Source organism: Leopardus geoffroyi, chromosome D2, assembly GCF_018350155.1.
Source record: "Leopardus geoffroyi isolate Oge1 chromosome D2, O.geoffroyi_Oge1_pat1.0, whole genome shotgun sequence".
In the NCBI taxonomy this organism is placed as follows: Eukaryota; Metazoa; Chordata; class Mammalia; order Carnivora; family Felidae; genus Leopardus; species Leopardus geoffroyi.
The window spans coordinates 6,935,812-6,950,510 of record NC_059334.1 but is presented as its reverse complement, the minus strand read 5'-3'; the positions used below and the strand labels follow the sequence as shown (position 1 = coordinate 6,950,510).

Below are 14,699 nucleotides of genomic sequence, written 5' to 3'. Positions count from 1 at the left end.
ACGAGGTTCAGTACTTGTGGCTACAGTGGGGACAGCCCTGGTTGGCCCTCCTGTGCCGCTGCTGCTGTTGTGTGAAGGAGGAATCCAGGTAGCAGACACAGTGGGGAGAAGCCTGGGTGGTCTTTCAGCCCTTCTCGCGGACTCACCACGTCCCTTTCCCCTCTGTTCCCTGCCTGCACAGCTTCTCCACCCTCTTCTCTGCCATTATTCCCCTTTCCACAGCCCCTCCGAGGAGACTGTGCAGAATATATCCAACAGTAGGCAATCCGTGAATATTCCTCAGGTGTCGATAGTAGGTGTTACATGAAGGGCAGAGAGTGGGAAGTCACGGGCTCGCTCTTGAGCTCCGGGGTCTGGCCAAGGACTTACAGGTATGGGTGTGGCCACATCCCGGAAGCCAGGCGTGCTGTGGAATTTGGGGTGTAAGGTCAGAGGCTCTTACGGGCTTGTAGCAGGACGGAGATTAGCGGTGGCGGGGGCGGCGGGGGGGGGGTTGTGCAGTGAGGGGGGATGGGCACCGTGGACGATGGGTGCATGTGCCCTGCCCGATGCTTGACCCGGCCAAACATGTGTGGCTGAATTCAGCAAGCCCACCAATTTGGAACCTTTAGTGAATAGCACGTTCATTATAAGAGAGTGGTTCCTTTTATTTGTTCAGAGTAACCAGTGCTTTCTGGAGTTGCTTCCTTCATCAGAAAAGAATGTTGGAGACCACGGTGTATTATTCCCCGGCATTAGAGAGCTCCTTTTCTAAATGTTAGGGGAAACCTTCATAGTTGTTACTCAATCAGATTTTGTGTTTAACTCCTGTATGCCTAAGGACCAATCTGTTTTTTTTTTTAATTGGGTTTTGTGTGTGTGTGTGCATACTTACAATACACATGTAAATGGTTTTCTTTCTTTCTTTCTCTTTCGTTCGTTCATTCGTTCGTTCATTCATTCGTTTTTTCAACATTTCCCAAAATAAAAACAGCATTTTATAACCATAGATAAGCCCATGTTTCTGGGATGCCACCATTTTCAGCAACCTCCAGAAATAAATCCCTTCAAGTTAAATTGAAATTTTTCCTGAAGCCTTAACCTTTCACATTTTGTAACTAATTGGACAATTTAAATGTAATGTAACAATTTAAATTGGACAGTTTGAAAGCAGCCGTATCAAATCCATATCTGCAGCCCTACAAATTCAAGTTGACATTTCCTTTCAGGGAAATTTTAGCACTCCCGACAACCTCCCCACCCACATGAGAAAACTAGACAGGTCCTGGTGCGTGTTAATTAGGTAAGCAAAACTTCGTTAAATGGACATTTAAAGGTCCCTTCTTGTGAACCATTCCTTTCCAAGAAGTTGAAATTGCTGTGTTGTGTTGACTAAAAGGTCATGACTCAGGGAAGGTCCAAGACTCCATTCATGGAGACACGATCATAATTAGATGGGTAGAGATGTTGGCGGTTTAGCACCTGCTGGCGTAAATGGCGGGGGTGTGGGGGGGGGGGGAACCTCTGTCATCTAAATTCTAGACCTCAGCTCTTCTTTACAGGTGGGCTCAGTCTTCTCGGTATTTGAGTTACTGGTTCAGCAGAAACGACGAAAAACAATAACTTTGTAGTCAGAATGCCACCCAACTGTATATTGTTTACTTTATTGTAAATACTGGTAAACGGTGCTCAGTAAATAGCTTTACATTCCTTTAAAAAAACATGAAGTGGGGGACGCCTGGGTGGCTCAGTCGGTTAAGCGTCCGACTTCGGCTCAGGTCACGATCTCACGGTCCGTGAGTTCGAGCCCCACGTCGGGCTCTGTGCTGACAGCTCGGAGCCTGGAGCCTGCTTCGGATTCTGTGTCTCCCTCTCTCTCTGCCCTTAACCCACTCGCATTCTGTCTCTGTCTCTCTCAAAAATAAATAAGCATTAAAACAAAATAAAACAGGGGCGCCTGGGTGGCTCCGTCGGTTAAGCGTCCGACTTCAGCCAGGTCACGATCTCGCGGTCCGTGAGTTCGAGCCCCGCGTCGGGCTCTGGGCTGATGGCTCAGAGCCTGGAGCCTGCTTCCAATTCTGTGTCTCCCTCTCTCTCTGCCCCTCCCCTGCTCATGCTCTGTCTCTCTCTGTCTCAAAAATAAATAAAACGTTTAAAAAAAAAATTTTTAAAGAAACATGAAGTGGTACCTTTGGGGGCCGGGCTTATGACCAAATTTGGTTTTTGTAAATAAAGTTCTATTCAAACACAGTCCTGCTCATTTGCGTATGTTTTGTCTGTGGCTGCTTTTGTGCTGCAGCAGCAGAATTGAACAGTTGTGAAAGAGCCCCGTGGAGTGGCTGCAGCGGTGATTGTCTGGCCCAGAACACGGAACGCATTTACCATCTGGCCCTTTACAGAATGTTTGTCAACTCCTGCTTTACTTCATAAAAGCAAAGGCATGGTAGCAGTAACCTCTGTAGTCTTGAAATAGCCCGGGACCAGTAACTTTGATGTTAATGCCTTTATTTATTCATTTATTTATCCAACAAGTATTTACAGAGAAGCTATTACATGTGAGGCACAAAACGGTGACTGTCAGACATGGTTCTTGCCCTTGTGGAACTTACGAGCCTCCTGTGGACTTGGAGGTTCTGTCCAGGATTGTGCTTTTCATACATCAGAGCAAAAACATGATATGGGAGTGCAGTTCCCAAATCCCCAATTTTATTAATTAATTTATTTATTTTCAACGTTTATTTATTTTTGGGACAGAGAGAGACAGAGCATGAACAGGGGAGGGGCAGAGAGAGAGGGAGACACAGAATCGGAAACGGCTCCAGGTCTGAGCCATCAGCCCAGAGCCCAACGCGGGGCTCGAACTCACGGACCGCGAGATCGTGACCTGGCTGAAGTCGGACGCTTAACTGACTGCGCCACCCAGGCGCCCCCCAAATCCCCAATTTTAAACAAATATGTTGGTTATAGTTCTTTCTTTTTTTCATTTTATTTTTATTTTATTTTTCAAAAGTTTCTTAATGTTTATTTATTTTTGAGAGAGAGAGAGAGACAGAGTGAGAGCAGGGGAGGAACAGAGAGAGAGGGAGACACAGAATCGGAAGCGGGCTCCAGGCTCCGAGCTGTCGGCACAGAGTCCGAAGCGGGGCTCGAACCCACGAACCGTGAGATCATGACCTGAGCTGAAGCCGGATGCTTAACCGATTGAGCCACCCAGGCGCCCCAGTTCTTTCCTTTTTTAAAACAAATTTTTAAATATTTATTTATTTTGAGAGAGAGAGAGAGAGAGAGAGAGAGAGACTGGGGGAGGGTCAGAGAGAGAGAGAGAGAGAGAGAGAGAGAGAGAATCCCAAGCAGGCTGCGTGCTGTCCGCACAGCACCTGACGTGGGGCTCGATCTCACGAACCGTGAGGTCATGACTTGAGCCAAAGTCAAGAATTGGATGCTTAACCATTTGAGCCACCCAGGTGCCCCAAAATTCTCTTTTAGTTTTTTTTTTAAGTAGGCTCCACACCCAGCACAGAGCCCAACTCTAGCCCTGAAATCATGACCGTGAGATCAAGACTTGAGCTGAGATCAAGTCTCATGCTTAACCACCTGAGCCATGCAGATGTCCTGTTGGTTATATTTCCTAATTGTATAAATTTGATGAGCACTTACTCTCCATAATCTAATGGTTACTTCAGTTGTAAGCAAATGCAGCACGACATACGTAGAAATGACTATGTGTCAAAGGTCCTAACTGTTGACATGTGGTGACACCGGACAGTTGGAAGGCGGCATATCTGGATAAGGCGTGGACTTTGGCGTGCTTATCAAAGCAAGCCAAGCCGACCTCTGCTCTCGGGCTACTTGAATAATAAATAACGCACCTTGACGGAACGAACCGCACATGAGGTAGTGAAGTCTGGAATGTAGTGTAACAGTGGCCGTTGGCCTGCTTATGTGTTTGCTCACGTGGGGTTGGAAAAGTTCGTCTTTTCTTAAAATTTTTTTTTTAATATTTATTTATTTTTGAGACAGAGAGCATGAACAGGGGAGGGTCAGAGAAAGAGGGAGACACAGAATCTGAAACAGGCTCCAGGCTCTGAGCTGTCAGCACAGAGCCTGACGTGGGGTTTGAACCCACGGACTGCGAGGTCATGACCTGAGCCGAAGTCGGATGCTTAACCGACTGAGCCACCCAGGTGCCCCTAAAGTTCGTCTTTTCTTAATCGGGGGCTGTAGAGGTCATTGTGATGGACAGAGACTGGTGAAACGGCTTTTAACATCGTTGTAACCCCATTAGCATTTTCACGTGTGCTCGTATATGCTTTATGGGTAGAGCCTCGGGCTGAGTCGCTGCCCCTTTGTCACCCCACACTGCCCTCCAACACACAGAAGGGAAATGCCCTCGACTTACCTCCCCGTAAACCCCATAAACCACCCTGTCGTGGCCCACAACATCCTTTAGGAAGTGAGGTTGAAGGTTCCTTTGGATGTTTTAGTTACAGGTGTTTAGCTGCGTGTAATAATTCCCAGATGTGAGAATGCATGATGGTGTGGTAGTGTCTTCTCCTCACCTTAGGACACATCCGACATCGGGTGGGATGCTACGTGCAACCATTGGGGGGCAGTGATGTGGGGGAGCAGGCTTTCCCTTGAAACTGGAGACTCGGGAGGGTCTGTCTGCAGGAACCGCAGAGAGGAAGGTCAGCAGGTGCAGGGTGGGGGTCAGCTTAATGAATGGGGGTCAAACTCTACACTGGTTTTGTTGCCAAAATTAATAAAGTACAGGGGTGCCTGGGTGGCTCAGGTCATGATCTCACGGCTCGTGAGTTCGAGCCCCGCATCGGGCTCTGTGCTGACAGCTCAGAGCCTGGAGCCTGTTTCAGATTCTGTGTCTCCCTCCCTCTCTCTGCCCCTCCCCCACTTGTGCTGTCTCTCTGTCCCCTTCAAAAAGAAATAAACATTAAAAAAAATTATAAGAAACTAAAGTTAAGGTGTAGTTACAAGGAAGAAAAGATACCCATTTACGTTTCCTGCTCTTGTGTTTAAAACGTCTTGACAAATTCATTGTAGTAATGAATGTAGTATTGAATGTAGTATTCTTCATTGTAGTAATTTTTTTTTTTTAATTTTTTATTTTTTCAACGTTTATTTATTTTTGGGACAGAGAGAGACAGAGCATGAACGGGGGAGGGGCAGAGAGAGAGGGAGACACAGAATCGGAAACAGGCTCCAGGCTCTGAGCCATCAGCCCAGAGCCCGACGTGGGGCTCGAACTCACGGACCGCGAGATCGTGACCTGGCTGAAGTCGGACGCTTAACCGACTGCGCCACCCAGGCGCCCCCATTGTAGTAATTTTTTAATAGTGGTTCAGATTTAGGGATACATGAAACACGAGACTTGAGAAGTTGGAGGGGAAGACATACCACGGGCGTTTCCCTCACACAGCTGGAAACCGTAGGCTCCATTAACTTCTTTGGGCAAAAATAAGGTTTTCTGAAACAAATTTGGTGATGGGCCAAATCACCCAATCTGTGGCATTAGAAAAACGATCTCTTCTGTTCTAATAACAGGGAGCGCTTTCTTCGGGAACTCCGGCCCGAGGGGCGTTTAATTTGTCAAGGCTAGCTAATTAGGATTGACGTCCTCAGTCTGTCAGCTTTTGCATCCAGAGAGGGAAAAGTACCAACGTGCCCATGAACCTCGCTTGGTAGAGTGAAATGTGTGTCAGAAAGAGGATCAGCGTGATCAGGCTCGTCACGGAGCCAGACGGCGTCCTGATGCGTCCTGACGCGTCTGCAGTTGTTGGGAGGCCGGGGGCTCTGGCAGCTCGGGGCCCACCCGGTTACGGTGATCAGCGGGACGCAAGCCACGTTCTTGACCCTCTGCCTCGCGTGGGCCAGGCACTGGGGCCGGGGCGTGGGCCTGCCTGTCCTCACTGGGCCATCCAGGTCGCATACTCCGTACTGACGGCCCGAGGTCAATGTCAGCCCAAGGAGGCAGCATCGACTGGCAGCAGCCCTGCAGGGTTCCCTCCAGAAATCGGGTGCTTTCCCGGAACGTCATTGGCTGCTGGGATCGTCCTGATGATGGGGATGATGATGATGATAATACGTGTATCTTTGTATGGTTTGCATTAGGAGTGTTCTCTTGTTTGACCTGAGAGAGGCGTCAGGGAGGCGGGACGAAGACGTGGTTGAGAACGTGGGTTCAGTCATGAGCCACGTAAGATTCTGACAAATCACTTAACATCTCTGTGCCCCAGTCTCCTCAACGGTGCAGCGGAGATAAAGGGATCTACCCGATAGGGTTCTGGGAAGGCTTAAATTAAAGGATATTTGCAGGGCACTGAGAGCAGTGCCTGATACGTGCTGGTCTAACGTTTGTTATGTTGCTCATTTCTCTCTCTTTTTTAAATTGATATGTGTTTATTCTTAGAGCATGAGCGGGGGAGGGGCACAGAGAGAGGGAGCCACAGAATCCAAAGCAGGCTCCAGGCCCCGAGCTGTCAGCATAGAGCCCTACGCGGGCCTCGAACTCACGGACTGTGAGATCGTGACCTGAGCTGAAGTCGGATGCTCAACTGACTGGCCACCCAGACGCCCCTCGTTCTGTTGTTAATTTCGAAGATAGCCCTGCCAGCACAGCATCCCCCTCATTTGACGGGTGAGGGTGTGGAAGTCCAGAGTCACGCGGCCTGCTGTAGTCAGGCGTCCTGACTTCTTCCTGTTCCCACACTTGTCTCTGTCCCGATTATGGGGTGTGTGCAGGGAGCACAGAGGAGAATCTCCTACAGAGTAGCCTGTGGCTTGGAAGGACTGTTCCTGAGGGCGGCTGTGCCAGCGGGTCCGGCTTGCAGGTTGGTCTTGGCTCCCCGTACAGAGTGCCGCCACGTGGGGTTAGGGAGCGTCTCTGTGAGGGGGTCCACGCCAGCATCGTTCACATGTTCGGGAAGGTCAGCCATATCTGGGGTGGGCCCTCACCCCGGAACGTTTGCCGACTGTTCCATCAGATCCAGTACTGGGGGCCTGCGTGGCTCAGTCGGTTGAGCATCCGACCCTTGGTTTCTGCTCCGGTCATGATCTCCTGGTTTGTGGGTTCAGGCCGCGTGCGGGCTCTGCGCTGACAGCACGGAGCCTGCTTGGGATTCTCTCTCTCCCTCTCTTTCTGCTCCACCCCAACTTGTGCGCTTGCCCCCCCCCCCAAAAAAAAATAAATAAACATTAAAAAGTAATCAGATCCAGTATTAGGAGCTTAGAGGAAACTAAGGTTTGCTTGGCCAGGAGGTGATTTCAACATGTGTGTGGCATAAACACTGGTTTCTGGACTGTCTAGGGTTCCGTGCGGGTTCTGATGCTGTCTGTGTTTTCACGCCTCCTCTGGGGTCCTAGAACGCGGCCCCCGCAGGTAGGGCCAGACCCCTGTGCAGCCTACGTGCAAGGACCCCCTTACCTTTCCTGCACGCAGATTTTGTTTTTCTTGGACTTAGTTAAGTGTCTTGTTTTAAAGGATTGGTGCCCTAGCCCCTTTTGTGGCCTTCTACGTGAATCTCCTCACAATACGTGAAGACGTCGGGTATCGTGTCCGTGTTCTCTCGTGGACGCCATCTCCGCTGGGGCGTCAGGCCCCGTCCCAGTGCAAACAGCGCTGCCCCGGCCTGCTGTGTGCCACATCTTGTCACGGGCTCTGCCTTCAGATCGCTCTGGGGCTCCTTTGATCTGCCCCTGTACCGGCTTCCCTGTTTCCCTCATTTCATATTGTCTCCTGTCTTGGTTTACTCCCTTGGTTTGGCAGACAGACCACATCTTCTGGAACCTTCCTAACAAATCACATGGGAGGTGAGACTCCTCTGAGTTGCTTTGTATCTGAGAACGTCACATTCGTATTTAATTTACCGTCTGGCTGGGTGTAGAGTTCCAGGGTGGGAATCTCTGAACCTCTGAACAGGGAAGGCTGGTGCTTTGTCCTCTGGTTTCTAGCGTTGAGTGGACAAGCCTGACACCTTCTGATTCCCGGCCCCCTTGTCGGATGTGATTTTTCCTTTTCTCTCTGACTCTATCTTCTGCGTTCTGAAATTTCCTGATGATATTCCTTGGTGGGGGAGGGCCGCTGTTCACTTGTTCCGCTGAGATCCAAATGGGCGTTTTCAGGCTGGCAACTCACGTCCGTCTTTTTTAGAAATTTTCTTGAAGTATGTCATTATTGATTTCCCTCTGTCTTCCCTCTTCTTTCCTTCTGACGTGCCTGTTAGTGCGGACTTAGCCTTGGCTGTCTTGTCTTTGTTCTGATTTCTCTTCGAATATTTTCTCAACTTTGCTTTTGAATCTTTGATTAAAGGTTTCATGTTTTACAGTTTTATTTTCTGACAGCTCTCTTTTTCATGGTGGCTGTTCTGTGAGTGCTTCTGTTTTACAGAATCTTACTATTTCAGGACAGTATTTTCTCTTAGTCCTCTGAGGAGATTAATCATATGTTTTTTTCCTTCTTTTTGAAGCTTTTTTTTTTTTTCCTGCATAATTTGTTATGTTGCTTTTTTCTCCTCCCATTTCTGTCTTTCACATTAGATACTTCCTCTGTTTGCCTGATAGTCCTTGAGTGTCTGTTCATGTTTAAGAATGAGGCTTCACATTGGAGCGCCTGGGTGGCTCAGCTGTTAAAGCGTCTGACTTCAGCTTGGGTCATGATCTCGAGGTGTGGGAGTTCAAGCCCTGCGTCGGGCTCTGTACTGACAGCTCGGAGCCTGCACCCCTCCCTGCTCTTTCTGTCTCTCTCAAAAATAAATATTTTTTGAAAAGCCTTAATTATTCTTGTCTTGTGGTTTTAGAAGAGAGACAGACTGAGTATGTGTGTTCATTTCAGTGCCTTTAGCAGGAAGTCAACGTGGACCCCTTGAGCATCTCCAGGGCAGGGCCGGCCCGTCCACGTTTGGTGGCAGGCCTGTGGTGGCGAGCTACGGTAACTGGCATTCTCTCATTTCTAAGGCGTGATATATATTTAGATTCTCTCAGCAGAGATGTTGGCTTTCTTGTTAACGCTGCCGCAGCCGCTGCCTCTTCTTAGTTAAAGGCTTTCATCTCAGATATAAAATACCAACAAGCTTATAAATAATTGGGCTTTGAGACAAAAAATAAGAATCCTTAAAACAAAAGAAAGCTCTTTATTGATGTTTCTGAAAGCAGTTTTCAGAGGGCAAGCGTATAATCCTTAGATTAAAATGCAGCTGACACGTTAAGCCTTCTTACAGGGAACGGGGATAATGGGCTTTAATGCCGTTTGTCCTTGACCACCCACAGAGGGCACTCCGCGGCCGGCCAGAGAGACGCGCAAATCGGGCCCAGAGAGCGAGGCCGTGTTTGTGGCTTTGATCCCTAGTAAATGCTTCCCCAAAGCCTTCAAGCTCGGGCCGTCAGACAGGTTGCCAGAGAGCGGCTGAAAAACACTGGGAAAAAAGGAGCTTTAGCTCTGCTAGCAGGTCTCTGCTGGGATCGGGCGGTTTTTAGAAGGGCAGCGTGGTTCTTTTAATACCGGCCAGCTGACCCCGGATCGGCACCGGTGTGCTCCCGGGGACGCGTGCACTTGCTTGCCGTCCTCCCCGCGTGGGGGGCGCGTCCTCGGTCCTCCCTGCTTGCTGGAGCACGGCCCCTTCAGGGGAAGGCAGGCCTGCCCCACCTGGTAACCCGAGAGAGGGTCACTCGGCCCCGGTGGCCGCCGGATGATGGAGTTCCGGCAGAGGGCCCTGCGCTGGCCGCCGACTTCGTCCCCGGAAGGGGAAGCGAGACGGACGGCTCTGCGTGTGCTGAGTGCCGTGGGAGCCTGCCGACGTCCTGGTGCACTTCTGGGAGGGCCGTGTGTGGAACCGAGAGACCGCTTTCCACGTGAGAGCTTGGGCTCGGTATTGCTCCGTCAGCCTTGGAGGAAATCGGATTCGTGGGCTTCCTGGGTTTGGAAAGTCACCGACTCTTGGTATTAAAGCCACGGACGGTCTGGGGGCAGTTTTCCTTCCTGTCCTGAGGTTGGACTAAAGCACCTAGGAAGCACCGTCCTGAAGCGATGCCTGGCTCTTTGCGCTCTTTAAAAACACGGAATGTCAGCGCGTGGCGGCTTCTTGCGGGTGAGAGTGCATCGGCCACTCCTGTCGTCCCTGCGCTCGTTCCCCGCCCCCCCCCCCCCCCCGGGCCGTGTCCCCGTCTCTTACCGTGTGTGGTGCTGCGTGGATTCTGGGAGCCGCGCCTGTGACTTAGCGGGCGGGCGGGGGCCGCGGCTTGGGGTGCGGAGGGGACCGTGTGGACGGCGATGGGTCAGCTGACCGACGCCCAGCCGAGGTCTCCTGGGGTTCGTCATTCTCCTCGATGACCAGACTTGATGCCTCTGCGACTCGTCCGCTTCGGAGGCTCTGGCCCGAGCGCGAGCGAAACCTTTCCTTGGTGACCCTCCGCTTAACTGGAGTGCCCCGAAGTGCCTGGAAGACTTTTTTGTTTTAAATCCTGAGGGTCGGCAAAGGAAAACAAACCCGTGTTAAAAATCAAAAGCAGAACTGCAGCTGTTCCTCGCGGAAAATACCCGTTCAGATCTTGGCCAGAGCTGGTCGGCTCCCAGGGCGTGAGGCCCCAGGTCTGTGCAGTGTTTGTAGGCCAGACCGAGAGTCAAGGAGGAAGCGAACTGTTCTCGTTTCCAGGCGATTTCGATTGTCTGCCCACAGGGCAACCATCACGTAGGGTTCCGCCCTGAGGGCACTCAGTGTGCACTTGCGATGGTACGTGTCCAGCACCTTCTCCCGGGAGACGTGGATCACCTGTGTGCATTACAGTGTGATGGGCGGTGCCACGGAAAGGGAGTTCAATTCCTGAGATAGGTGATTCTTTTGTGTTTCCGAAAAGGCAGGAGACGGGCCGGAGCTCTGTCATTTGTGATTTCGGATCGTCACGAATAGGGCCCCTCCTCTGGTTGAGAATTTTCGCTGCTGTGGAGAAACTTGCCCTTCAGACGGGGTGGGAATGAAATACTCTATCCACTGCGGCCCCCCCGCCGTTGGAGGCGGGTGAGAAGGAAGAGTGGCGTCTGCTGGAAGGGGGCGCATCCTCTTCCTTCGGTCACTGAGCGGCCCCGTGATCAGTGTACTGGCCGAGGGGCTCAGAGGCCGCTGGCTTCGCACACAAAACCCCAGCATCCGATGGCTCGTGTGGAGGCCACGGTTGTGACATCGGAGACGTCAGCTGTCGAGTCCGTGACGAGGGTGATCTGGCCGTGTTTCTGTTGAAAGAGGTGGGGACTCACCTGTGGGGCGATGTGTCCGGCCCCCACCTCCTCGTGGGCGTCTCCGGGGTCAGAAGCCGGGGCCAAATGAGCGCCGACTGCTTGGCGAGCTTACTTACCAGCTGCCGCTCGGCTTTGCTTAGGAAAGCCTCTGGGGGTCCCACGCAGTCCCACGTGGGAGGTGTGACGTCCCTAGGAGTGGCACGAGGGCAGGGCCGGGAGCGGGGCTGGGCCCCGGCCCCCAGGTAGCTCTGGGAAGATCCGAAGCCTGTGTTTTTAGAGATGAATGGTTAGACTTCCTTGCCTTATTTTTCTTTGGATTTTCTGTGGAACTCGGAAAAGATTCAGAAGGCATTGGAGTGTTTCTGCCCCTGCTGGGGCCGTGGCTTCCAAGGTCCAGTGGGTGTGCCCAGCAGCCGCTGGCAGTGCTGGCAGGGAGGGGCTCTCAGGAGAACTTTCTGGAGAGTTCTGTGAGCATTCAGCACTCTGGGCTGCGTTCCACATTAATGATGGAGACAGGCACTGTGTTTCCCTGACATCCATAGTAAGAGAAGAGGGGGATGAGGAGGGGATAGGGCAAGAGAGTGTCCAGAACGTGGAGAAGACATCCACAACGTGTTTCTATTCCGTTTAGAAAGTCCGGGGTGCCCGGGTGGCTCGGTCGCTGAAGCAGCCAGCTCTTGGTTTCGGCTCAGGTCTGATCCCACAGTTCCTGAGATTGAACCCCTAGTCGTGCTCCTCACTGAGCGTGGAGCCTGCTTAGGATTCTCTCTCTCCCTCTCAGAAAAAAAAAAAAAAACAAAACAAAAAACAAAAAAAACCAAACAAGTGGGCATCTCTCTGCAGTACTGTGTTTCCTTCTAATTTTAGCAAGGTCGTAGTCTTGGGTTTGGCAATGGAACCTGCTCATATATGTACCTATCTGTACATACGTATGCCTATATATGTAAATATATATGTATATATTTTTGCCCCCCCCCCCGCAAACCCAGTTTGCAGAGCAGACAACTGTGATGTTCTGAGAGTCCCTTCTGTCACCTCTCGCCACCCACCCCCTTTTCAGCCTTTAGAGTGCTGCGCAGCACGCTTGAATCCAGTGAATTCTGTCATTTTATGGGGAGGGGGCTGTGCATCTTGGCCTTTGTGATCTGCAAATGAGAATGTTGGGGTGCAGGCGGGGGGAAGGGGCTCGCTTCTCCACCACCCCCCCTTCACCCGCTGGAGGAGGCTGCACAGACTTTGACTTCTGGGCTACTTGGGAACGCCATACGATGCCGTATCTAGAATCCTCGTTCGCGCATCTCGTCCCACGGTGGGAGCTCCAGGAGCCGCCGTGTTTAGACGGGACGAGGGCTGTGAGCCTTGGAAGGGGCGGCCTTCGCCCTCGCTCCTGGATTTGCACCGCGTAGCACGCTCAGCCGGCCGGCCCTTGCTCAGAACCTCTGCCAGATGCACGGTGGTGGCACTTCCTCCCTCACCCTCCTGTGTGGCCGCTCAGTGTTGTCAGCCCCACCTTCCGTGGGCCGTGCGAAAGAGCCTGGACAGACCGGGGTATAGATCTGGCTTCTTGGTGTGACCACGTGGAAGTTAGCTAGCCTTGTCCGTACATCGGAGACGTTGTTTGCTCCAGGGTTGTTTCAGGGATTAAGTGAGATTATACATACATATAGGTACATGTGTATATATGTGAGTTTTATATCTGTGCTAATATGTAGATGTTTTTGTCTCTGCTACATATGTGCACAGGTACATGAGCCCCGTGTAAGTATTGTGCTCAGCACAGTACCTGGCATGTATAGGATACACAGCAGACGTAATCGTACTGCTATATACATTGTTAGGCTCCCGTTCTACTCTGGCCCTGAGACGTGCGGGGCTCGCGCTCTGGCACATGTGCTGGGCTTGTTCAGTGCCCCCCGTGGACTACCCTCCCGGATGCACCAGCGCTTGCTGAAGAGAAGTGGAGAAGATACTGGGCTTTGTTTGGATTGCATCGATTCTAGTTTGCTTTTCTTAGTTCTTATTCTTCAGACTCTTAACCCTTTGCTGTGACGCTCCCTTAAAATCTTAACTGTCAAAACGGACATTTCCCTGGGGTGGGGAATGTGCCCACTGGCAAAACGACCCCGTAAAGATGTGCTTCTTTATCTTTTTACCTTTTTAGGTTTACTTTTCTCTCTGTAGGCACTGAGAGAGAAAGGATTTGTTTATGAAACAAATGGAATTTACGAGGCAGCCATTGGTTGTTCTGCTTTTGGTCAGTAATTTGATCAAAGTCTTGACCGGCAAGAGATAAGTGATGTTTGCAGTTGGACTTGATAAAATTCTGGCCAGAGGCAAAGAATGTTTTGTCCACGAGCTTGTCTGGAAGGATCGAGGGCAGGAGCAGTTACTCCTACCTTGACTGACGTGGCAGAGAACCGAGGGGCCCCCAGTACAAATGTTATTGGGACCCTAATGGGGAACTGTGGGTGCAGAGCGGTGGTACATGGGCCTTGAGGGTTTCTCTCATTTCACTCACTGGGCCTTCATTTTCACTTTTAAAAAGAATTTCATGTGTAATGCAGCGGCATTAGCTATGCTTAAGGGTCCAGATTATGTTGAGTGTTTCCTGGATTATTAAAATAATAAGTTCAGAATTGTTGAAGTCCAAAGGCACGCCCATTTCCTTCTAATCCCTAACACTCTAATGTTACCTGGGGCTCATAGCAGATTGACTACAATCACTCTGTGATTTTCTGTGACTGAAATCTGGTTCTTTTTTTTTTGTTTTCTTTTTAGGTTCATTTATTTAGAGAGAGATAGGGAGAGCAGGGGAGGGGCACAGAGAGAGGGAGAGAGGGAATCCCAAGCAGGCTCCATGCTGACACAGCAGAGCTCAATGCAGGGCTTGAACTCATGAGCCATGAGATTCTGTCCTGAACCAAAACCAAGAGTCAGACGCTTAACCGACTGAGCCACCCAGGCGCCCAAGATGCTTCTTGAGTGACTTTTTCTGCCAGTGAGAAAGGCTGCTTCAAATAGTAAAGACCGTGAAGCGGTCCCTGACCTTCCTTCTGGGAAGGGGAGCCCGGGAATTCTAGAACGGTTTTCCAGTTTTCATGGCATCCGTTCCCTGGAGGCCCACAGCGTGCAGTGCCTCGTCAGTTTCGTAAAAACTGCCTTAAGAAACGTAGCCCTCAATTCCTAGGGCAGCCGTGGACAAGGTCGCTGCGTGGGGCGCATGGGGCGCCATCTTGGGCCTAGTCCCGGGCCCCGCTAGCAGCCCACTGTGTGGGCACAGGCCGGCCTCGTCCAGGAGGCCCAGCCGCCACAGCGGCGGCCTCAGCGCTGACCCCGGGCCCTCTCGACTCCAGAGTCCATGCTGTTAACCGGTACGTTTTATCGCCTCCCAGCCAGAAATGAGCCAGCTTTTCTGCCCCAAGATCTCTGCTCCTTGTGAGGTCATGTGCCCCCGTGTCCCCGCATCCTTACTGTTCAT

General features: G+C 51.2%; 1 protein-coding gene across 8 annotated transcripts in view; it reads left to right on the top strand.

The window, feature by feature from the left end:
* The window catches only part of SGMS1 (sphingomyelin synthase 1), a 293,110-nt gene that overhangs the window by 38,768 nt on the left and 239,643 nt on the right, over positions 1 to 14,699 (top strand). Inside the window, exon 1 of one of the 8 annotated variants that reach the window (XM_045439429.1) lies at positions 11,082 to 11,227. The exons of the other annotated variants lie outside the window; for them this stretch is intronic. The gene's annotated coding sequence lies outside the window, so the exon portion shown is untranslated. Of the gene's footprint in view, positions 1 to 11,081; positions 11,228 to 14,699 lie in introns of those variants that run through there. 8 annotated transcript variants of the gene reach the window in all.